Source organism: Coregonus clupeaformis, chromosome 40 (genome assembly GCF_020615455.1).
Source record: "Coregonus clupeaformis isolate EN_2021a chromosome 40, ASM2061545v1, whole genome shotgun sequence".
Lineage (NCBI taxonomy): Eukaryota > Metazoa > Chordata > Actinopteri > Salmoniformes > Salmonidae > Coregonus > Coregonus clupeaformis.
In genome coordinates this window covers 28,725,219-28,751,694 of record NC_059231.1, presented here as the reverse complement: position 1 = coordinate 28,751,694, position 26,476 = coordinate 28,725,219, and the positions used below count along the sequence as shown (strand labels likewise).

The window sequence follows — 26,476 nt, the reverse complement described above, 5'->3', positions numbered from 1 at the left end:
TTGCATCCTACCTGGCAGGTGGCTCCTACCAGGTGGTGTGGAGAAGATCTGTGTCTGCACCATGTGCTCTCACTACTGGTGCCCCCCAGGGCTTGGTTCTAGGCCCTCTCCTCTTTTCTCTTTACACCAAGTCGCTCGGGTCTGTCATATCCTCACATGTTCTCTCCTATTATTGCTATGCGGATGACACTCAACTACTCCTTTCCTTCCCCCCCGTCTGACACCCAGGTGGCGACATGCAAATCTACGTGCCTGGCAGACATCTCAGCTTGGATGTCAGCCCACCACCTCAAGCTCAACCTCGACAAAACGGAGCTGCTCTTCCTCCTGGGAAAGGCCTGCCCGCTCCAAGACCTCTCCATCACGGTTAACAACTCCATGGTGTCCCCCTCCCAGAATGCAAATAATCTTGCTATGACCCTGGACAACACCCTGTCGTTCTCTGCAAACATCAAAGCAGTAACTTGTTCCTGCAGGTTCATGCTCTACAACATCCATAGAGAATGACCTTTCCTCACACAGGAAGCGGCACGGTCCTAATCAAGGCACATGTAATCTCCTGTCTAGACTACCGCAACTCTCTATTTGTTGGGCTCCCCGCTTGTGCCATCAAACCCCTGCAACTTATCCAGAATGTCGCAACCTTCCTAAGTTCTCCCATGTCACCCCGCTCCTCCGCACACTCCACTGGTTTCCAGTCGAAGCGTGCATCATCTTCAAGACCCTGGTGCTTGCCTACGTAGCAACAAGGGGAACTGTACCTCCATACCTTCAGGCCTGGTCTCTTGGCCCTTCCACCCTTACAGGAGGGCAGCTCCTGCTCAGCCCAGTCAAAACTCTTCTCTGTCCTGGCACCCCAATGGTGGAACACGCTTCCCCCTAAAGTCAGGACAGCTGAGTCCCTGCCCATCTTTTGAAAACATCTGAAAACATACCTCTTTGAAGAGTATCTTTATTAACTCTCACGGCGCCCCCGAATCAGTATTCCTCACACACAGCCAGACCAGTAAATTGTGTCCCATTACGCATTCGCCATTGCATCAATATGCCATAGATTCCCCCATCCTCCCCCTCGCATCCTGCTAGGAACCTGAGGAGTGACTGATAGGAGGTCTAAATGATGATTTATGCATGTGTTTACCCCTGGCCTCACTCATGGCTATATACATATAGATACACTACAAGTCAAAAGTTTGGACACACCTACTCATTCAAGGGTTTTTCTTTATTTTTGCTATTTTCTACATTGTTTAATAATAGTGAAGTGATCAAAACTATGAAATAACACATATGAAATCATGTAGTAACAAAATTTTTTTTTAAACAAATAAAAATATATTTTATATTTGAGATTCTTCAAATAGCCACCCTTTGCCTTGATGACAGCTTTGCACACTCTTGGCATTCTTTTTTTCACATTCTTTTGAAATGAAGTTATGGTCAGCATTGCTTTGAGTTGTTATAGTAGTTTGTTCCACTCAACAGCGCTGGTATATAAAAAGGTATTCTTACTAGATAGACTTACATTTAAAACAGGCAATATCAGAGTCTCTGGCTCTGGTGTTGTAATGGCGGATATCTCTAATATAAGTAAAATCATTCGATAGGTACCTTGGGGCTGAGTCAGTAATAATTCTATGGACCAGAATTAATATTACAGTTTTCTCTACAGATAGCCAGCCTAGCTGATTAAAATGCTCGACCTCCAGATGAGTACGAGGGGGGAGTTTAAGTACAACTCTCACCAGGTTGCTGCTATAAGTTTGCTTAGTGGCCGTGTCTGAATATCCGTACTTGTATCCTAAATAGTAGGCCGTTTTAGTATGCGAAAACATACAATTTTATAGCATGTGACATTTCAAAAATCAAGTATATGACTAGATGTCGTACTCATTTAGGCTTTGACAACAGCTGATAATCAACTGTCAATTAGATATGGGGATGCGCTACCAAAATGAACCAATAGCGGGAAACAATGAAATCGCTCTTGACGCATTCTCTGTATGCAAAAATAGAAAGTTCTATAGTATGTACATTTTTAGAAAATCTAGTATGCTTTAAATGCCAGGATGTTATACTAATTTCGGCTTTTCATCTAGTAGAATTCGCTGCACACTTTCGGGAATTTCACAGTCACAATGTATTGGAAGAAGGGAGCTGCGAGTTTTGATAGCTAGATATTTTCAATTAAACAACCAAACAACTTGGAAGATGATGAATAGTGACGTTTCTGCAGTGGTGTTCAAATGTAAGTCGTTTTTGTTCTCCTTAACATGATCAAGACTATTTCATTGTACATTTTTTAAAAGCAGATTTGCTGCCTGCTGCCTGCCGTGCCTTTAACTAGGGACATGCTTTAGTAGGACTAGAAGTTATAATTGTTTGAACAGTAACGCTAGCTACATGGTTACTTGCTGTTGAGCGACAACTTCATATTTAACGTTAGCCTAGTTAGCTAGCTAGCTGCACTCGTTACTGTTTCACCTTGGCACTCCAATTTGATAAAGCATGTGGCAGTCTAGTCAGCGTCAGAAATTTCACACAACTCTACTTTGCTCATGTTTTGGTCTTTTCAGGATCTATGTGAAGGAGTGTGAGCTGGAGGGGCAGCTGTCACCTGCATGGGTGAGAAAATAAGTGGGAGAACCTTATGCAAAAATACATGGTACGCTACTGTATGTTATATAATAAACTTCCCCTTTTCTCTGAGAGCAACAAGACTTTCCCATCTATTTCCTATGCTTCACCGGCACATTCATGTACATGTGAAGATATACAGTGAGGGAAAAAAGTATTTGATCCCCTGCTGATTTTGTAAATTTGCCCACTGACAAAGAAATGATCAGTCTATAATTTTAATGGTAGGTTTATTTGAACAGTGAGAGACAGAATAACAACCAAAAAATCCAGAAAACGCATGTAAACATTTTTATAAATTCATTTGCATTTTAATGAGGGAAATAAGTATTTGACCCCCTCTCAATCAGAAAGATTTCTGGCTCCCAGGTGTCTTTTATACAGGTAACGAGCTGAGATTAGGAGCACACTCTTAAAGGGAGTGCTCCTAATCTCAGCTTGTTACCTGTATAAAAGACACCTGTCCACAGAAGCAATCAATCAGATTCCAAACTCTCCACCATGGCCAAGACCAAAGAGCTCTCCAAGGATGTCAGGGACAAGATTGTAGACCTACACAAGGCTGGAATGGGCTACAAGACCATCACCAAGCAGCTTGGTGAGAAGGTGACAACAGTTGGTGCGATTATTGGCAAATGGAAGAAACACAAAATAACTGTCAATCTCCCTCGGCCTGGGGCTCCATGCAAGATCTCACCTCATGGAGTTGCAATGATCATGAGAACGGTGAGGAATCAGCCCAGAACTACACGGGAGGATCTTGTCAATGATCTCAAGGCAGCTGGGACCATAGTCACCAAGAAAACAATTGGTAACACACTACGCCGTGAAGGACTGAAATGTTGCAGCGCCCGCAAGGTCCCCCTGCTCAAGAAAGCACATATACAGGGCCGTCTGAAGTTTTCCAATGAACATCTGAATGATTCAGAGGAGAACTGGGTGAAAGTGTTGTGGTCAGATGAGACTAAAATGGAGCTCTTTGTCATCAACTCACCGTGTTTGGAGGAGGAGGAATAATGCCTATGACCCCAAGAACACCATCCCCACCGTCAAACATGGAGGTGGAAACATTATGCTTTGGGGGTGTTTTTCTGCTAAGGGGACAGGACAACTTCACCGCATCAAAGGGACGATGGACGGAGCCATGTACCGTCAAATCTTGGGTGAGAACCTCCTTCCCTCAGCCAGGGCATTGAAAATGGGTTGTGGAAGGGTATTCCAGCATGACAATGACCCAAAACACACGGCCAAGGCAACAAAGGAGTGGCTCAACAAGAAGCACATTAAGGTCCTGGAGTGGCCTAGCCAGTCTCCAGACCTTAATCCCATAGAAAATCTGTGGAGGGAGCTGAAGGTTCGAGTTGCCAAACGTCAGCGTCGAAACCTTAATGACTTGGAGAAGATCTGCAAAGAGGAGTGGAACAAAATCCCTCCTGAGATGTGTGCAAACCGGGTGGCCAACTACAAGAAACGTCTGACCTCTGTGATTGCCAACAAGGGTTTTGCCACCAAGTACTAAGTCATGTTTTGCAGAGGGGTCAAATACTTATGTCCCTGATTAAAATGCTAATCATTTTATAACATTTTTGACATGCGTTTATCTGGATTTTTTTGTTGTTATTCTGTATCTCACTGTTCATATAAACCTACCATAAAAATTATAGACTGATCATTTCTTTGTCAGTGGGCAAACGTACAAAATCAGCAGGGGATCAAATACTTTTTTCCCTCACTGTACAGTTGAAGTCGGAAGTTTACATACACTTAGGTTGGAGTCATTAAAACTTGTTTTTCAACCACTCCACAAATTTCTTGTTAACAAACTATAGTTTTGGCAAGTCGGTTAGGACATCTACTTTGTACATGACACAAGTCATTTTTCCAACAATTGTTTACAGACAGATTATTTCACTTATAATTCACTGTATCACAATTCCAGTGGGTCAGAAGTTTACATACACTAAGTTGACTGTGCCTTTAAACAGCTTGGAAAATTCCAGAAAATGATGTCATGGTCTTAGAAGCTTCTGATAGGCTAATTGACATCATTTGAGTCAATTGGAGGTGTACCTGTGGATGTTTTTCAAGGCCTACCTTCAAACTCAGTGCCTCTTTGCTTGATATCATGGGAAAATCAAAAGAAATCAGCCAAGACCTCAGAAAAAGAATTGTAGACCTCCACAAGTCTGGTTCATCCTCAATTTCCAAACGCCTGAAGGTACCATGTTCATCTGTACAAACAATAGTACGCAAGTATAAACACCATGGGACCACACAGCCGTCATAGCGCTCAGGAAGGAGACACGTTCTGTCTCCTAGAGATGAACGTACTTTGGTGAGAAAAGTGCAAATCAATCCCAGAACAACAGCAAAGGACCTTGTTAAGATGCTGGAGGAAACAGGTACAAAAGTATCTACAGTGGGGAAAAAAAGTATTTAGTCAGCCACCAATTGTGCAAGTTCTCCCACTTAAAAAGATGAGAGAGGCCTGTAATTTTCATCATAGGTACACGTCAACTATGACAGACAAAGTGAGGAAAAAAAATCCAGAATTTTTTTTTCTCCAGAAAATCACATTGTAGGATTTTTAATGAATTTATTTGCAAATAATGGTGGAAAATAAGTATTTGGTCACCTACAAACAAGCAAGATTTCTGGCTCTCACAGACCTGTAACTTCTTCTTTAAGAGGCTCCTCTGTCCTCCACTCGTTACCTGTATTAATGGCACCTGTTTGAACTTGTTATCAGTATAAAAGACACCTGTCCACAACCTCAAACAGTCACACTCCAAACTCCACTATGGCCAAGACCAAAGAGCTGTCAAAGGACACCAGAAACAAAATTGTAGACCTGCACCAGGCTGGGAAGACTGAATCTGCAATAGGTAAGCAGCTTGGTTTGAAGAAATCAACTGTGGGAGCAATTATTAGGAAATGGAAGACATACAAGACCACTGATAATCTCCCTCGATCTGGGGCTCCACGCAAGAGCTCACCCTGTGGGGTCAAAATGATCACAAGAACGGTGAGCAAAAATCCCAGAACCACACGGTGGGACCTAGTGAATGACCTGCAGAGAGCTGGGACCAAAGTAACAAAGCCTACCATCAGTAACACAATACGCCGCCAGGGACTCAAATCCTGCAGTGCAAGACGTATCCCCCTGCTTAAGCCAGTACATGTCCAGGCCCATCTGAAGTTTGCTAGAGTGCATTTGGATGATCCAGAAGAGGATTGGGAGAATGTCATATGGTCAGATGAAACCAAAATATAACTTTTTGGTAAAAACTCTACTCGTCGTGTTTGGAGGACAAAGAATGCTGAGTTGCATCCAAAGAACACCATACCTACTGTGAAGCATGGGGGTGGAAACATCATGCTTTGGGGCTGTTTTTCTGCAAAGGGACCAGGGAGACTGATCCGTGTAAAGGAAAGAATGAATGGGGCCATGTATCGTGAGATTTTGAGTGAAAACCTCCTTCCATCAGCAAGGGCATTGAAGATGAAACGTGGCTGGGTCTTTCAGCATGACAATGATCCCAAACACACCGCCCGGGCAACGAAGGAGTGGCTTCGTAAGAAGCATTTCAAGGTCCTGGAGTGGCCTAGCCAGTCTCCAGATCTCAACCCCATAGAAAATCTTTGGAGGGAGTTGAAAGTCCGTGTTGCCCAGCGACAGCCCCAAAACATCACTGCTCTAGGGGGAGATCTGCATGGAGGAATGGGCCAAAATACCAGCAACAGTGTGTGAAAACCTTGTGAAGACTTACAGAAAACGTTTGACCTGTGTCATTGCCAACAAAGGGTATATAACAAAGTATTGAGAAACTTTTGTTATTGACCAAATACTTATTTTCCACCATAATTTGCAAATAAATTCATTAAAAATCCTACAATGTGATTTTCTGGATTTTTTTTCTCATTTTGTCAGTCATAGTTGACGTGTACCTATGATGAAAATTACAGGCCTCTCTCATCTTTTTAAGTGGGAGAACTTGCACAATTGGTGGCTGACTAAATACTTTTTTCCCCACTGTATATCCACAGTAAAATTAGTCCTATATCGACATAACCTGAAAGGCCGCTCAGCAAGGAAGAAGCCACTGCTCCAAAACCGCCATAAAAAAGCCAGACAACGGTTTGCAACTGCACTTGGGGACAAAGATCGTACTTTTTGGAGAAATGTCCTCTGGTCTGATGAAACAAAAATAGAACTGTTTGGCCATAATGACCATCGTTATGTTAGGTGGAAAAAGGGGGATGCTTGCAAGCCGAAGAACACCATCCCAACCGTGAATCACGGGGGTGGCAGCATCATGCTGTGGGGGTGCTTTGCTGCAGGACAGACTGGTGCACTTCACAAAATAGATGGCATCATGAGGAAGGAAAATTATGTGGATAAATTGAAGCAACAACTCAAGACATCAGTCAGGAAGTTAAAGCTTGGTCGCAAATGGGTCTTCCAAATGGACAATGACCCCAAGCATATTTCCAAAGTTGTGGCAAAATGGCTTAAGAACAACAAAGTCAAGGTATTGGAGTGGCCATCACAAAGCCCTGACCTCAATCCTATAGAACATTTGTGGGCAGAACTGAAAAAGCGTGTGCGAGCAAGGAGGCCAACAAACCTGACTCAGTTACACCAGTTCTGTCAGGAGGAATGGGCCAAAATTCACCAACTTATTGTGGGAAGCTTGTGGAAGGCTACCCAAAATGTTTGACCCAAGTTAAACAATTTAAAGGCAATGCTACGAAATACTAATTGAGTGTATGTAAACTTCTGACCCACTGGGAATGTGATGAAAGAAATAAAAGCTGAAATAAATCATTCTCTCTACTACTATTCTGACATTTCACATTCTTAAAATAAAGTGGTGATCCTAACTGACCTAAGACAGGGAATTTTTACTAGGATTAAATGTCAGGAATTGTGAAAAACTGAGTTTAAATGTATTTGGCTAAGGTGTATGTAAACTTCCGACTTCAACTGTACATGTTAGAAAGGTGCAAGTATTCCAGAGACTGGGAATTGGAATAATACCTTTTACAGGGCTTTACATGTAGTAAGTTTGTTGCTGAAAGCTATCCTGTTCTGTCGTTTTCAGGAGTTGAAAGCTCCCCCATCGTAGTCAGCATGGAGGGAGGGGAGGCTACAGCCGCATCCTGGAAGTGGTATGCAATGATGAATGAGGCGCTGGGGGGCTACCGCTCCATCACCCCACCGGTCATCATCTCCTCATCCCAGGTGCAGCTGTGGGCTCCTCTACCTCCCAGAAGGGTCCAGATGTGGAGTGCCAGGGAGGCACGCCTTATGACCATTTTACTTTAATAAACCATCTACTAAACTAAATATACCATCAATAATAATTGATTACATTTCTACAGCGCTTTTCATAACAATCTCAAAGCGCATCAAAAGCAAAAAACAAACAAGCAATACATCATCATGAGTAGCCTAGATATATTTGGCTAGGTCAACCAATAAAGGCCAAGTCTTTGCATCCTCCAAAGATGGAGAGGGACAGTTCATGGCTTGATCAGAGGAAGGTGGTCATGGAGATGGTTGATGAAGATGGAGTCTGGTGACGATCTTGTAGAGGGCTACTCTAGGAGTCGTGTAGCCTCCTTCACAATGTATGGCACCCACTTGGGTGATGCCTCTGCAGCTCTGGGTGCCAGAAAGCTCACCACACATAGTTCAGAGTAGTAACCAGTCATCCTCATTACGAGCCCTCTGCCTCAGCACTGCGTTTCTTTACTGCATCTCCCATTCCTTTCAAGCTTCAGGAGACTTCAATTGATACATGCGTAGGCCTATGGGAACTCAAGTTTACTCCAAATACGTCATTCCAAATGCTAGCTACTTAACTGACGTTAACCCAAAACAACAACACTCTGGTAGTGAAAGGTCACTGGATGGGGCTACAGAAGATCCTTTCCGGTTCATATGTGAAGCCGTAACTGATGGTGCGTCATCCAACTCGGAATTACGTCAAGAACTCGGGCAAGTAAGCATTTCACTGTAATGTCTGCACCTGTTGTATTCGGCGCATGTGGCCAATAAAATTTGATTTGATTTGATTTGATCATCCTAGAGCTCCAACTTCTCCGACCTGAAGATCACCGACGTCACGATTTTTACCAGTCTGAGCTCGTTCCCAGTTGTCTTGAAAGCAACAAAAGTAATACGTTTCGGCCGTGGCATACTTTTTACTAAACAGTACGTGCTTAATAGCACGTAGTACGATTAGTACACAGTATGCAGTTTAAGTAAGTAATAGGAAAGTCCGATTTAGGACACGACCAGTAGTTTAGATAGTAGGCTCAATTACACAACTTCCCTGTATATTCCTCAGTATTTCACTCCTTTAATTGTCAGTGTTATTTGGTGTGTGTGTATGTGTGTGTGTGACTGTGCATACATTTGCAGGCCTGTGCATGTGTACTTTTTCATTTGGTAAAAGGATAGATGCTGCACACAACCCATTTCTGTCTTAGTCCTGTGGCTGGGGGAAGCGTATTGGTTATACTGTATAACAAATTATTGTAGATCAGTCTGTATCAGAGTGTGAAGGCCTGGAGAATGAGAGAAAGAGAATGAAAGGGAACGAAAGGGAGGTTTGGAGACATGATAGATAAGAGTGGAGGGGGAGAAGGAGAAAGGTTGGAAGAGAGAAACAGAGTGAGAGAAAGAGAGAAAGAAAGGCTCAGAGAGACACGAATGAGTACAGCTGGTACAGTCCAGGACTTGAGTGGAAACAGTAGCATCTGAGATTTTCTTCCTGAAAGGCAGAAGTCAAATGCTTGCAGATATCACTTTTTTTTTTACTGTGGTATTTCCTCAAGGAAACACCTGCTTCGATCATTTTTCTGCTGATTCCTTTATGTGCCCTCTGAAGTATGTAGTAGGCAAATAAACTGTAGGCAAATCCTCTCTCAAATATTGAAACTGAACACATTCAAACTCTAATGTTCATATTTCATACTTGAAAGAAAACCTAGTACAGCTTTGCAGATGTAATTGGCGGACATATGTTAAATTTAAATCTGCAGTCATTTCAAATGTTGCATGACATTAAAGATGAGATGCTGTGTTGTTTTAGTGTGTCACGAGGACAGGTTTGGCCTTGCATTCCAAGAAAGTCTGTGAGAACAATACTGTGCTAAGGAAAACAGCTATGAAATGGGAATGGAATGAATGATCTCTAAAAAGCATTAGAGAGAAGTGTCTATATGTGAGTCTATACTGCCTGATTAGTCCACTGATGCTTTCTCATTCCATATGTTTCATGTTAAATGGCATGTGATGAATGCATCCTGATTAATAGTTTGCTGTAGTAATCACAGGGGGGGATGGATCCACCCACCCTGGCAGAGAAAAAGGCACCAAGTTTACCTCCCAGCCTGGAGTGATGAAAGGAAAGGGAAAGGGGGATACCTAGTCGTTATACAACTGAATGCATTGAGCAGTAATTTATGAACAAGTAATCTGCATCACAATGGTAGCAAATTTGCAATCATTTGTACAATGTTCCAGAACATGGCACCGAGAACGCTCTCTAGAGGGTGCGTTCGTAAATTCACTCTGGCTATCTACTCCGACTTCAGAGCACTCTCGTCTGAGTGTGCCAGAGCGCAGAATAAGTTATAATTTACGAACACTCAACACCCGTTGAATATGGCCAGTGTCAGTAAACGTCGGCAAAAAAGCGTAATGAAATTGTTGCCAGCAGCACTGTTCCATCACCAACGATATGGATAACATGAAACAGCCTAACCAGCTCTGCTAGGGCCAGTAAAATGGTCAGAGTGAGGTGTTCTCTCATTTGTCTGGAAGTAGCTAGCAAGCTATCCAACGTTAGCCAGTTAGCTTGGGTGCTTGACTGCCGTTGTGAGGTCAGAATGCTCGGATCAACCCTACTCCTCGGCCAGAGCGTCCAGTGTGCGCTCTGAACGCTCCGAGAGCGAAACGCTCTGAATTTACGAATGGACAATCGGGCATCTCTCAGAATTTTCGAATGCACAGAGCGCACTCTGAGCGCACTCTGGCACTTCAGATTTAATTTACAAACACACCCAGAATCTTATCTCCTCTCCATGTTCTAGAATATTTTGTTCTTCCCTAGTTGTCTAGAATTTCACTTCTCAGAGTTCTAGAATAATATCTCCTGACAGTCTCATCTTCCTTTCAATGTTCTAGAATCACGTCTTTCTCTCATTGTTCTAGAGCAGGGGTATTTAAATCTTAGCCTACGAGGTCCGGAGTACTGCTGGTTTTCTGTTCTACCTGATAATTAATTTCACACGCCTGGTGTCCCAGGTCTAAATCAGTCCCTGCACTGTTAAAATGAAGTGCTTTGTAACATTAAAACTAGTGGTAACTGAGCCGCCATCACATTAAAGGAGACGAAACCATAACTTTGTTGGAGTATTTAAACACATGGATGTGAGGGTATTGGGACAGATTTAACTGAGGTCTAAGGGCCCGGGGCTGGGTTTCTACTAAACTAACCTATGGAATTATTTTAAGATGGTCATACCAAGGATCATTTAGCTATTTTATTTTGACTTTTAGGACCCCTGTAAGTATATAAAAAAAAATACAAATATTTGATGAAACACTTAATTTGACCTTACTGCTATTAGCAGCCAGTTCACCCTTGATACAAGTCAGTATTTGACGTCCATCCATGTCTGAGGATGTCAGGAGATGACGTGGAAACCAGCCACTAGGGGCAACAGTGACCGCTGTTACCTTCGAGAAGGTTTCGGTTTTGCTAGGGCATTGTGGATGGAAATGGCGGATGGGCGTAAGCATCTGCCTATGGGGCCAAAGGTTGGATGTTCAAATCCAGCGATAGACAGTTATTTTTGTTTTAAGCCTATCCCAAACCTTAACCCTTACCTTAACCATTTGGAGTTAATACCTAACCTTAAGATTTCGGAGTTAATGTCTAAACTTAACTTGAAATTCTACGAAATTTGACATTTGGAAGAACTTCAAAATGTGACGTTTGAGAAACATGGATGAACATCTAATTCTGACGTGAGACTATGAGAGCTAGTTGGCTATTAGCCCATAGAAACACATTAAATAGCACGTGGCAAAACAAATCGTCAAGAAATACATCAAAAGGAAGTATGTTTTGAAGTGTCGGTTCCATATCTGAGAGATATAAGAAAGCTCAGGAAATTATTTGTATTTCATTTTTACCCTACAAGGTGTTTAAAGCGTTCCACAGGGATGTTGGCCCACGTTGACTCCAATGTTTCCCACAGTTGTGTCAAGTTGGCTTTAGGTGGTGGACCATTTATGATACACACAGGAAACTGTTGAGCGTGAAAAACCCAGCAGCGTTGCATTCTTGACACATGCAAACCGGTGCACCTGGAACCTACTACCATACCCCATTCAAAGACACTTAAATATTTTGTCTTGCCAATTCAACCTCTGAATGGCAGAGATACACAATCCATGTCTCAATTGTCTCAAGGATTATCAATCCTTCTTTAACCTGTCTCCTCCCCTTCATCTACACTGATTGAAGTGGATTTAACAAGTGACATCAATAAGGGATCATAGATTTCACCTGGATTCACCTGGTCAGTCTATGTCATGGAAAGAGCAGGTGTTCCTTATGTTTTGTCCACTCAGTGTGTACTTTCATTTTTTAAACTCAAATAAATGATTTGCAAATACAATTTTATTCGTCACATGCTTTGTAAACAGGTGTGGACTAACAGTGAAATGCTTACTTACGGGCCCTTTCCAACAATGCAGAGAGAAAGAAAATATAGAAATAATAGAAAAGTTAAAGACGTAATAATAAAAAGTAATAGTAGATACACAATGAGTAACAACTTGGCTATATACAAGGGGTACCAGTACCGAGTTGAAGTGCAGGGGTACGAGGTAGATATATACATACAGAGCCTTGCAAAAGTATTCATCCCCTTTGGCATTTTTCCTATTTTGTTGCATTACAACTTGTAATTTAAATTATTTTTATTTGGATTTCATGTACTGGACATTCACAAAGTGAAATGAAAAAAAATTACTTGTTTCAAAAAATTCGAAAATATAAATTACGGAAAAGTGGTGCGTGCATATGTATTCACCCTCTTTGCTATGAAGCCCCTAAATAAGATCTGTTGAAACCAATTAACTTCAGAAGTCACATAATTAGTTAAATAAAGTCAACCTGTGTGCAATCTAAGTGTCACATGATCTGTCACATGATATCAGTATACAGTTGAAGTCGGAGGTTTACATACACTTAGGTTGGAGTCATTAAAACTCGTTTTTCAACCACTCCACTAATTTCTTGTTAACAAACTATAGTTTTGGCAAGTAGGTTAGGACATCTACTTTGTGCATGACACAAGTCATTTTTCCAACAATTGTTTACAGACAGATTATTTCACTTATAATTCACTGTATCACAATTCCAGTGGGTCAGAAGTTTACATACACAAAGTTGACTGTGCCTTTAAACAGCTTAGAAAATTCCAGAAAATGATGTCATGGCTTTAGAAGCTTCTGATAGGCTAATTGACATCATTTGAGTCAATTGGAGGTGTACCTGTGGATGTATTTCAAGGCCTACCTTCAAACTCAGTGCATCTTTGCCTGACATCATGGGAAAATCCAAATAAATCAGCCAAGACCTCAGAAGAAAATTGTAGACCTCCACAAGTCTGGTTCATCTTTGGGAGCAATTTCCAAACGCCTGAAGGTACCACGTTCGTCTGTATAAACAATAGTATGCAAGTATAAACACCATGGGACCATGCTGCCATCATACCACTCAGGAAGAAGACGCGTTCTGTCTCCTAGAGATGAACGTACTTTGGTGCGAAAAGTGCAAATCAATCCCAGAACAACAGCAAAGGACCTTGTTAAGATGCTGGAGGAAACAGGTACAAAAGTATCTATATCCACAATAAAATTAGTCCTATATCGACATAACCTGAAAGGCCGCTCAGCAAGGAAGAAGCCACTGCTCCAAAACCGCCATAAAAAAACCAGACTATGGTTTGCAACCGCACAAGGGGACAAAGATCGTACTTTTTGGAAAAATGTATTCTGGGCTGATGAAACAAAAATAGAACTGTTTGGCCATAATGACCATCGTTATGTTTGGAGGAAAAAGGGGGTCCCTTGCAAGCCGAAAAACACCATCCCAACCGTGAAGCACTGGGGTGGCAGCATCATGCTGTGGGGGTGCTTTGCTTCAGGAGGGACTGGTGCCCTTCATAAAATAGGTGGCATAATGAGGAAGGAAAATTATGTGGATATATTGAAGCAACATCTCAAGACATCAGTCAGGAAGTTAAAGCTTGGTCGCAAATGGGTCTTCCAAATGGACAATGACCCCAAGCATACTTCCAAAGTTGTGGCAAAATGGCTTAAGGACAACAAAGTCAAGGTATTGGAGTGGCCATCACAAAGCCCTGACCTCAATCCTATAGAAAATGTGTGGGCAGAACTAAAAAAGTGTGTGCGAGCAAGGAGGCCTACAAACCTGACGCAGTTACACCAGCTCTGTCAGGAGGAATGGGCCAAAATTCACCCAACTTATTGTGGGAAGCTTATGGAAGGCTACCCGAAACGTTTGACCCAAGTTAAACAATTTAAAGGCAATGCTACCAAATACTAATTGATTGTATGTAAACTTCTGACCCACTGGGAATGTGATGAAAGAAATAAAAGCTGAAAGAAATAATTATCTCTACTATTATTCTGACATTTCACATTCTTAAAATAAAGTGGTAATCCTAACTGACCTAAGACAGGGAATTTTTACTAGGATTAAATGTCAGGAATTGTGAAAAACTGAGTTTAAATGTATTTGGCTAAGTTGTATGTAAACTTCCGACTTCAACTGTATATACACCTGTTCTCAAAGGCCCCAGAGTCTGCAAAACCACTAAGCAAGGGGCACCACCAAGCAAGCGGCACCATGAAGACCAAGGAGCTCTCCAAACAGGTCAGGGACAAAGTTGTGGAGAAGTACAGATCAGGGTTGGGTTATTAAAAAATATCTGAAACTTTGAACATCGTACGGAGCACCATTAAATCCATTATAAAAAAATGGAAAGAATATGGTACCACAACAAACCTGCCAAGAGAGAGCCGCCCACCAAAACTCATGGACCAGGGAAGGAGGGCATTAATCAGAGCGGCAACAAAGAGACCAAAGATAACCCTGAAGGAGCTGCAAAGCTCCACAGCGGAGATTGGAGTATCTGTCCATAGGACCACTTTAAGCCGTACACTTCACAGGGCTGGGCTTTACGGAAGATTGGCCAGAAAAAGCCATTGCTTAAAGAAAAAAATAAGCAAACACGTTTGGTGTTCACCAAAAGCCATGTGGGAGACTCCCCAAACAAATGGAAGAAGGTACTCTGGTCAGATGAGACTAAAATTGAGCTTTTTGGCCATCAAGGAAAACGCCATGTCTGGCGCAAACCCAACACCTCTCATCACCCCGAGAACACCATCCAATTCTGACCAGTTTCCCAGTCCCTGCCGATGAAAAACATCCCCACAGCCAATGTTTTTCATCAGCAGGGACTGGGAAACTGGTCAGAATTGAAGGAATGATGGATGGCGCTAAATACAGGGAAATTCTTGAGGGAAATCTCTTTGTTTTCCAGAGATTTGATACTGGGACGGAGGTTCACCTTCCAGCAGGACAATAACCCTAAGCATACTGCTAAAGCAACACTCGAGTGGTTTAAGGGGAAACATTTAAATGTCTTGGAATGGCCTAGTCAAAGCCCAGACCTCAATCCAATTGAGAATCTGTGGTATGACTTAAAGATTGCTGTACATCAGCGGAACCCATCCAACTTGAATGAGCTGGAGCAGTTTTTCCTTGAAGAATGGGCAAAAATCCCAGTGGCTAGATTTGCCAAGCTTATAGAGACAAACCCCAAGATACTTGCAGTTGTAATTGCTGCAAAAGGTGGCTCTACAAAGTATTGACTTTGAGTAGTTATGCACGCTCAAGTTTTCAGTTTTTTTGGTCTTATTTCTTGTTTGTTTCACCCCAAAAAATATTTTGCATCTTTAAAGTGGTAGTCATGTTCTGTAAATCAAGTTATACAATCCCCCCCAAAATCCATTTTAATTCCAGGTTGTAAGGCAACAAAATAGGAAAAATATAGCCACTGTATAATTAGGAATATAGTGACCGATAATATACAGTAGCAGCAGCATATGTGAAAGTTTGTGCAAAAAGGGTCAATGCAGATAGTCCGGGTAGCTATTTGGTTAACTATTTAACTAACACATTAGCAGTCTTATGGCTTTGGGGTAGAAGCTGTTCAGGGTCCTGTTGGTTTCAGACTTGGTGCATCGATACCGCTTGCTGTGTGGTAGCAGAGAGAACAGTCTATGACTTGGGTGGCTGGAATGTGACAAATGTTAGTGCCTTCCTCTGACACGCCTGGTATAGAGGTGCTGGACGGCAGGGAACTCGGCCCCAGTGATGTACTTGGTCGTCCGCACTACCCTCTGTAGTGCCTTGCGGTCGGATGCCAAGCAGCTGCCATACCAGGCGGTGATGTAGCCAGTCAAGATGCTCTCAAGGGTGCAGCTGTATAACTTTTTGAGGATCTGAGGGCCCATGCCAAATCTTTTCAGACTCCTGAGGGAGAAGAGGCGTTGTCTTACCCTCTCCATCAAATCAAATCAAATTTGATTTGTCATATACACATGTTTAGCAGATGTTATTGCAGGTGTGGCCTTGAGATAGAAGCTGTTTTTCAGTCTCTCGGTCCCAGCTTTGATGCACCTGTACTGACCTCGCCTTCTGGATGATAGCGGGATGAACAGGAAGTGGCTCGGGTGGTTGATGTCCTAGATGATCTTTTTGGCCTTCCTGTGACATCAGGTGCTGTAGATGTCCTGGAGGGCGGGTAGTTTGCCCCCGGAATTACGTTGGGCAGACCACACCACCCTCTGGAGAGCCCTGTGGTTGTGGGCGGTGCAGTCGCCGTTCCAGGCGGTGATACAGCCAGACAGGATGCTCTCAATTGTGCATCTGCAAAAGTTTGAGGGTCTTAGGTGCCAAGCCACATTTCTTCAGCCTCCTGAGGTTGAAGAGGCTCTGTTGCGCCTTCTTCACCACACTGTGTGCATAGATGGACTATTTCAGTTAGTCAGTGATATGTACGCCAAGGAACTTGAAGCTTTCCACCTTCTCCACTGCGGTCCCGTCGATGTGAATAGGGGGGTGCACCCTCTGCTGTTTCCTGAAGTCCACGATCATCTCCTTTGTTTTGTTGACGTTGAGTGAGAGGTTATTTTCCTGGCACCTCACTCCCAGAGCCCTCACCTCCTCCCTGTAGGCTGTCTTGTCATTGTTGGTAATCAAGCCTACTACTGTTGTGTCGTCTGCAAATTTGATGATTGAGTTGGAGAAGTGCTTGGCTACGCAGTCATGGGTGAACAGGGAGTACAGGAGGGGGCTAAGCACGCACCCTTGTGGAGCCCCAGTGTTGAGGATCAGTGAAGTGGAGGTGTTCTTTCCTACCTTCACCACCTGGGGGCGGACCGTCAGGAAGTACAGGACCCAGTTGCACAGGGTGGGGTTCAGACCCAGGGCCTCGAGCGAAATGATGAGCTTGGAGGGCACTATGGTGTTGAATGCTGAGCTTTAGTCAATGAACAGCATTCTTACATAGGTATTCCTCTTGTCCAGATGGGATAGGGCAGTGTGCAGTGTGATGGAGATTGCATCGTCTGTGGATCTATTGGGGCGGTAAGCAAATTGAAGTGGGTCTAGGGTGACAGGTAAGGTAGAGGTGATATGATCCTTGATTTGTCTCTCAAAGCACTTCATGATGACAGAGGTGAGTGCTACGGGGAGATAGTCATTTAGTTAATTTACCTTTGCTTTCTTGGGTACAGGAACAATGGTGGCCATCTTGAAGCATATGGGGACAGCAGACTGGGATAGGGAGAGATTGAATATGTCCGTAAACACACCAGCCAGCTGGTCTGCGCATGCTCTGAGGACGCAGCTAGGGATGTCGTCTGGGCCGGCAGCCTTGCGAGGGTTAACATGCTTACATGTCTTACTCACGTCGGCCACGGAGAAGTAGAGCCCACAATCCTTGGTAGTGGGCTGCATCGGTGGCACTGTGTTATCCTCAAAGCGGGTGAAGAAGGTGTTTAGCTTGTCCGGAAGCAAGACGTCGGTGTCTGCGCCGTGGCTGGTTTTCCTTTTGTAATTCGTGATAGTCTGCACGTTCGTCTTGGGTCTGAGCCGTTGAATTGCGACTCCACTTTGTCTCTATTTTTTGTCTCACTGTTTGTATTCTGCCACATTCCCAGTCACCTTGCCATGGTTAAATGCGGTGGTTTGCGCATTCAGTTTTGCGCGAATGCTGCCATCTATCCACGGTTTCTGCTTAGGGTAGGTTTTAATAGTCACAGTGGGCACCACATCTCCTATAAACTTCCTGATAAACTCAGTCACCGTTTCAGTGTATTCGTCAAAATTATTTTCGCAAGCTACCCGGAACATATCCCAGTCCACGTGTCCCAGTCAACGTGATCAAACAATCTTTAAGCATGGATTCCGATTGGTCAGACCAGCGTTGAATAGTCCTTAGCACGGGTACTTCCTGTTTCAGTTTCTGCCTATAGGAAGGGAGGTGCTAAAGGGAGTCGTGGTCAGATTTGCTGGAAAGAGGGCGGGGGAGGGCCTTGAAAGCATCCCGGAAGTTCGAATAGCAATCATCGAGAAGTTTAGCTGCCCAAGTAAAACAGTCGATATGTTGATAGAACTTTGGCATCCTAGTTCTCAAATTTGCTTTGTTAAAATCCCCAGCTACAATAAATGCAGCCTCAGGATATGTGGTTCCAGTTTGCATAAAGTCCAGTGAAGTTCTTTGAGGGCCGTCGTGGTATCGCCTTGAGGGGGGATATACACGGCCATAACTATAACCAAAGAAAATTATCTTGGGAGATAATACGGTCAGCATTTGATTGTGAGGTATTCTAGGTTGGGTGAACAAAAGGACTTGAGTTCCTGTATGTTACTACAATTACACCACGAGTCATTAATCATGAAACACACACCTCCGCCCTTCTGCTTCCTGGAGAGATATTTATGTCTGTCTGCACGATGAACTGATAACCTATCTGGCTGGACCGATTTGGAATCAGTTCAATTGCCCTGGGAAGAGCAAACAAAGGATCTGCTTCGGGAAAGTCGTATTCCTGGTCGTAATGATGGTAGTTCTGGTGAGTTAACGCCACTCTGATATCCAATAGTATTTCCCAACTGCATGTAATGATACAAATCACTTTCTGAGCTAATAATGTAAAAAATATACATAAAAATAACAAAATACCGCAAATTTTCCTAAGAGCTAGTCGCGAGGCCGCCATCTTCGTCGGCGCCAGGTACTGTTTGTTGTGTTTGGACTATGATCCTATTTTTATTTTTTTTATTTTAATATTTTTTTTTAGGGGGTAGATCAGCTTTAATATTGCAGATAGATTGTAACTTCCATCAATGTAATTGTCTGCATCACTTACCCCGTAATTTTTCTTTATCTTGCAAATATATATATATATATATATATATATACACACAGTGAGTGAAAAAAGTATTTGATCCCCTGCTGATTTTGTACGTTTGCCCACTGACAAAGAAATGATCAGTGTATAATTTAAATGGTAGGTTTATTTGAACAGTGAGAGACAGAATAACAATAAAAAAAATCCAGAAAAACGCATGTCAAAAATGTTATTAATTGATTTTCATTTTAATCAGGGAAATAAGTATTTGACCCCCTCTCAATCAGAAATATTTCTGGCTCCCAGGTGTCTTTTATACAGGTTGCACACTCTTAAAGGGAGTGCTCCTAATCTCAGTTTGTTACCTGTATAAAAGACACCTGTCCACAGAAGCAATCAATCAATCAGATTCCAAACTCTCCACCATGGCCAACCATGGCCAAGACCAAAGAGCTCTCCAAGGATGTCAGGGACAAGACCTACACAAGGCTGGAATGGGCTACAATACCATCGACAAGCAGCTTGGTGAGAAGGTGACAACAGTTGGTGCAATTATTCGCAAATGGAAGAAACACAAAAGAACTGTCAATCTCCCTTGGCCTGGGGCTCCATGCAAGATCTCACCTCGTGGAGTTGCAATGATCATGAGAACGGTGAGGAATCAGCCCAGAACTACAAGGGAGGATCTTGTCAATGATCTCAAGGCAGCTGGGACCATAGTCACTAAGAAAACAATTGGTAACACACTACGCCGTGAAGGACTGAAATCCTGCAGCGCCTGCAAGGTCCCCCTGCTCAAGAAAGCACATATACAGGGCCGTCTGAAGTTTGCCAATGAACATCTGAATGATTCAGAGGAGAACTGGATGAAAGTGTTGTGGTCAGATGAGACCAAAATTGAGCTCTTTGGCATCAACTCAACTCGCCGTGTTTGGAGGAGGAAGAATGCTGCCTATGACCCCAAGAACAACATCCCCACCGTCAAACATGGAGGTGGAAACATTATGCTTTGGGGGTGTTCTTCTGCTAAGGGGACAGGACAACTTCACCGCATCAAAGGGACGATGGACGGGGCCATGTACCGTCAAATCTTGGGTGAGAACCTCCTTCCCTCAGCCAGGGCATTGAAAATGGGTCGTGGATGGGTATTCCAGCATGACAATGACCCAAAACACACAGCCTAGGCAACAAAGGAGTGGCTCAAGAAGAGGCACATTAAGGTCCTGGAGTGGCCTAGCCAGTCTCCAGACCTTAATCCCATAGAAAATCTGTAGAGGGAGCTGAAGGTTCGAGTTGCCAAACGTCAGGCTCAAAACCTTAATGACTTGGAGAAGATCTCCAAAGAGGAGTGGGACAAAAGCCCTCCTGAGATGTGTGCAAACCTGTTGGCCAACTACAAGAAATGTCTGACCTCTGTGATTTTTTGCCACCAAGTACTAAGTCATGTTTTGCAGAGGGGTCAAATACTTTTTTCCCTCACTAAAATGCAAATCAATTTATAACATTTTTGCCATGCGTTTTTCTTGATTTTGTTGTTGTTATTCTGTCTCACTGTTCAAATAAACCTACCATTAAAATTATAGACTGATCATGTCTTTGTTAGTGGGCAAACGTACAAAATCAGCAGGGAATCAAATACTTTTTTCCCTCACTGTATACATATACAGTGGGAGAACAAGTGTTTGATACACTGCTGATTTTGCAGGTTTTCCTACTTACAAAGCATGTAGAGGTCTGTAATTTTTTATCATAGGTACACTTGAACTGTGAGAGATGGAATTTAAAACAAAAATCCAGAAAATCACATTGTATGATTTTTAAGTAATTAATTTGCATTTCATTGCATGACATAAGTATTTGATACATCAGAAAAGCAGAACTTAATATTTGGTACAGAAACCTTTGTTTGCAATTACAGAGATCATACGTTTCCTATAGGTCTTGAACAGGTTTGCACACACTGCAGCAGGGATTTTGGCCCACTCCTCCATACAGACCTTCTCCAGATCCTTCAGGTTTCGGGGCTGTCACTGGGCAATACGGACTTTCAGCTTCCTCCAAAGATTTTCTATTGGGTTCAGGTCTGGAGACTGGCTAGGCCACTCCAGGACCTTGAGATGCTTCTTACGGAGCCACTCCTTAGTTACCCTGGCTGTGTGTTTCGGGTCGTTGTCATGCTGGAAGACCCAGCCACGACCCATCTTCAATGCTCTTACTGAGGGAAGGAGGTTGTTGGCCAAGATCTCGCGATACATGGCCCCATCCATCCTCCCCTCAATACGGTGCAGTCGTCCTGTCCCCTTTGCAGAAAAGCATCCCCAAAAAATTATGTTTCCACCTCCATGCTTCACGGTTGGGATGGTGTTCTTGGGGTTGTACTCATCCTTCTTCTTCCTCCAAACACGGCGAGTGAAGTTTAGACCAAAAAGCTCTATTTTTGCCTCATCAGACCACATGACCTTCTCCCATTCCTCCTCTGGATCATCCAGATGGTCATTGGCAAACTTCAGATGGGCCTGGACATGTGCTGGCTTGAGCAGGGGGACCATGCGTGCGCTGCAGGATTTTAATCCATGATGGCGTAGTGTGTTACTAATGGTTTTCTTTGAGACTGTGGTCCCAGCTCTCTTCAGGTCATTGACCAGGTCCTGCCGTGTAGTTCTGGGATGATCACTCACCTTCTTCATGATCATTGATGCCCCACGAGGTGAGATCTTGCATGGAGCCCCAGAACGATGGTGATTGACCATCATCTTGAACTTCTTCAATTTTCTAATAATTGTGCCAACAGTTGTTGCCTTCTCACCAAGCTGCTTGCCTATTGTCCTGTAGCCCATCCCAGCCTTGTGCAGGTCTACAATTGTATCCCTGATGTCCTTACACAGCTCTCTGGTCTTGGCCATTGTGGAGAGGTTGGAGTCTGTTTGATTGAGTGTGTGGACAGGTGTCTTTTATACAGGTAACGAGTTCAAACAGGTGCAGTTAATACAGGTAATGAGTGGAGAACAGGAGGGCCTTTTAAAGAAAAACTAACAGGTCTGTGAGAGCCGGAATTCTTACTGGTTGGTAGGTGATCAAATACAATATTTGTTGCATTATTTGTTCTGTCGTTTCTGGAGGATTAAATTGAAATTGTAACCAACTTTCTATGGCTTGTTTTAGAAATAGTGATATTTGGGAGATTATTTCCTTTTCAAATAACTAAAAGTGAGAGGGTGTAATCTGAATAAAGGGAAAAAGGCCATTCTTGAACATGGGGTGAGACAATCTTACTAATTTTCTAGAGAACCAGTTCAGATTTAAGTATAACTTTTTCTATGACTGAATCTTTTAGTGATAGGTCTAATGCTTTAATATTTAATCATTTCTGTCCTCCGAATTCATATTAATTATATAAATAGGCCAGTTTAATTTTGTCTGGCTTGCCTTTCCAAATAAATTGGAATATTTCTTTCTCATATAATTTTTAAAAAACTGTTCGCTAGGCGTAGGCAAGGCCATAAGCAAATAGGTAAACTGGGAAAATACTAAAGAGTTAATCAGGGTGTCACGCCCTGACTCAGGGGACTCTTATATGTTGAGTCAGGGTGTGTATATTCCTTGTTGTGCTTTTTCTATGTGTGGTTTTCTAGTATGTGTATTTCTATGTTGGCCGGTGTGGTTCCCAATCAGAGGCAGCTGGCGCTCGTTGTCTCTGATTGGGGACCATACTTAGGCAGCCTTTTGGCACTGTCTAGTTGTGGGATCTTGTTCCGTGTAAGGTATGTTGTGTGTTCTACCTTGGACGTTTCGTTTCGGTTGTTGTTTTGTCGGTTGTTTATTCGTGTTAAATAAACATGTACATATATCACGCTGCGCCTTGGTCTGACCCGTCATTAAACGAACGTGACACAGGGTGATTTTTCCACAAATTGACAGGTATTTACTGTTCCATGGTAGCAAGATCTTATCTATTTTTGCTAACTTTCTATTAAAACATATTGGAGTGAGATCATTTATTTCATTTGGGATATGTATTCCGAGTATATCCACATCACCATCACACCATTTTATTGGTAAACTGCATGGTATGTAACAATAGTATTTTTTTGTGATCCAATACGTAATATAGTACATTTATCATAATTTGGTTGTAATCCAGAGAGGTTAGGAAATGTATCTAGATCCTCTATGAGGCTGAGGAGGGATTCAAGTTTTAAAAGAAAACATGAATCATCAGCGTACAATGACACCGTTGTTTTTAAGGCCTGGATTTCTAATCCCTTGATATTATTGTTGGATCTGATTTTTAATAGCTAACATTTCGATGACAATAATAAATAGATATGCCGATAGTGGACAACCTTGTTTCACTCCTCTTGACAGTTTAAAACTTTCGGAGAAATAGCCATTATTTACTATTTTACACCTAGGGTTACTATACATGATTTTAACCCATTTTATAAGAGATTCTCCTAAATTAAAATGCTCCAGGAATTTATATATATACCCCAGTCGTACTTTATCAAATGCCTTTTCAAAGTCTGCTATGAATAGCAGGCCTGGTTTCCCAGATTTTTCAAAGTGTTCTATTGTTTCCAGTACTTGCCTTATATTATCACCAATGTATCGTCCATGTAAAAAACCTGTCTGATTAGAATGAATAATGTCAGACAATACCTTTTTAATTCTATGCGCTATACATTTTGCTAGAATTTTTGCATCACAACACTGAAGTGTAAGGGGCCTCCAATTTTCTAAATGGACTGGGTCTTTATATTTTCCACTTGTATCCTGCTTCAGTAATAATGAAATCAGACCTTCTTGAGTGTCTGATAATATACCATTTACATACGAGTGGTTAAAACATGCTAATAACAGTCCTCTGAGTATATCAAAAAAGGTTTGGTATACCTCGACTGGTATGCCATCCAACCCTGGAGTTTTCCCGGACTTAAAGTCTTTAATTGTATCCAGAAGTTCCTCCTCTGTGATTTCACCTTCACATGAGTCTTTCTGTATGGCCGTTAATTTTACATTATCAATAGAAAAAAAATCTCTACAATTAGCTTCAGTTAGAAGAGATGGAGGCGACTGAAACGAAAACATATGCTTAAACTACTTTGTTTCCTCCTTCAAAATATCATTTGTAACCAGTTTCAGTAAATTATTTTTGGTAGCATTTCTATGTTGAAGATTAAAAAAGAATTTGGTGCATTTTTCCCCATATTCCATCCATTTTGCGTTATTTTTATAATATATTACATTTACATTTACATTTTAGTCATTTAGCAGACGCTCTTATCCAGAGCGACTTACAGTTAGTGCATACATTATTTTTTATTTTTCATACCGGCCCCCCGTGGGAAACGAACCCACAACCCTGGCGTTGCAAACGCCATGCTCTACCAACTGAGCTACACTTGATCTTTCTTGAATAAGTTTCTCGATTTATTTTTGTTTTTCCTCTCATTTATTCTGAGCCTCTATGTTACAGTTTTTATTGCTATATATCTGTTCTGTTAGACCTCCTATTTCCTTTGTTAGTATGGACTCTTTTGACCTAAATTGCTGTTGTTTTCGAGATGAGTACTGAATTGCATGGCCTCTAAAGGCACATTTAAAAGTGTCCCATACAATAAGGGGATTTGCTGTACCTATGTTATGTCGGAAAATATCTGTTATAAATTCCTCTGTCCTAGTTAAAAACAACTTACCATCCAATAGGCTTTGATTACATTTCCAATATCCTCGCCCACGTGGAAATTCAGTAAGAGTAATGTATATGCCAATTATATGATGGTCCGACCTCATTCTGTCCCCAATCAACACTTTTTAAACTTTTGGTACAAACGAGAAGGAAAGAAGTCAAGACGACTAGCTTGATTGAGTCTCCTCCATGTATATCTCACAAGATCAGGATATTTAAGCCTCCATATATCTACTAGATCTAATGTATCTTCATGTATATTCACGATTTCCTTAAGAGCATGAGGGTGATAGTTTGTAGTGTGATTTCCTTTACGGTCCATTGAGCTATTTAAAACGGTATTATAGAAAGAAGAAAGAAACCCTCCAAATGTTCTCCACTATTCCCCCCGCTAAAGCCCCTCCCCATCCCAAGTTGGGCCATCATCCCAGTGATTGGCATACCACCCCTGTCCCCCCGGATCCCTAGGCCCCCGAGAGGCCAGGACCCATCCATCGAAAACAGCACACAGTGCCACCCACAAAACAGAAGTAGGTCAACCGCCAAAAGCATTTCCGATTCTCTCACCTCTACATATACAGGTAAAAGTCAGTAAATTAGAATATTTTGAAAAACTTGATTTATTTCAGTAATTGCATTCAAAAGGTGTAACTTGTACATTATATTTATTCATTGCACACAGACTGATGCATTCAAATGTTTATTTCATTTAATTTTGATGATTTGAAGTGGCAACAAATGAAAATCCAAAATTCCGTGTGTCACAAAATTAGAATATTGTGTAAGGGTTACATTTTGAAGACACCTGGTGCCACAAACTAATCAGCTGATTAACTCAAAACACCTGCAAAGGGCTTTAAATGGTCTCTCAGTCCAGTTCTGAAGCCTACACAAACATGGGGAAGACTTCAGATTTGACAGCTGTCCAAAAGGCGACCATCGACACATTGCACAAGGAGGGAAAGACACAAAAGGTTATTGCAGAAGAGGCTGGCTGTTCTCAGAGCTCTGTGTCCAAACACATTAATAGAGAGGCAAAGGGAAGGAAAAACTGTGGTCAGAAAAAGTGTACAAGCGATAGGGATCACCGCGCCCTAGTCAAGATTGTGAAAAAAACCCATTCAAAAATGTGGGGGAGATTCACAAGGAGTGGACAGCTGCTGGAGTCAGGGCTTCAAGATCCACCACCAAGAGACGCTTGAAAGACATGGGTTTCAACTGCCGCATACCTCGTGTCAAGCCACTGTTGACCAAGAAACAGCGAAAAGCGTCTCACCTGGGCTAAGGAAAAAAAGAGCTGGACTGCTGCTGAGTGGTCTAAAGTCATGTTTTCTGACGAAAGCAAATTTTGCATTTCCTTTGGAAATCGAGGTCCCAGAGTCTGGAGGAAGACAGGAGAGGCACAGGATCCACGTTGCCTGAAGTCTAGTGTAAAGTTTCCACCATCAGTGATGGTTTGGGGTGCCATGTCATCTGCTGGTGTCGGTCCACTCTGTTTCCTGAGATCCAGGGTCAACGCAGCCGTCTACCAGCAAGTTTTAGAGCACTTCATGCTTCCTGCTGCTGACCTGCTCTATGGAGATGGAGATTTCAGGTTCCAACAGGACTTG

At 42.5% G+C, this 26,476-nt stretch overlaps 1 protein-coding gene and 1 long non-coding RNA gene across 2 annotated transcripts in view; both read left to right on the top strand.

Annotated features, from left to right (window-relative positions):
• Nucleotides 1–26,476, top strand: part of itgbl1 (integrin, beta-like 1) — a 161,805-nt gene that overhangs the window by 52,006 nt on the left and 83,323 nt on the right. The gene's annotated exons all lie outside the window — the stretch shown is intronic.
• LOC121551091 lies at nucleotides 1,887–7,955 on the top strand. Its single transcript, XR_005997019.2, has 3 exons — nucleotides 1,887–2,248; nucleotides 2,577–2,665; nucleotides 7,743–7,955. It is a non-coding gene; the product is annotated as an uncharacterized LOC121551091 (long non-coding RNA).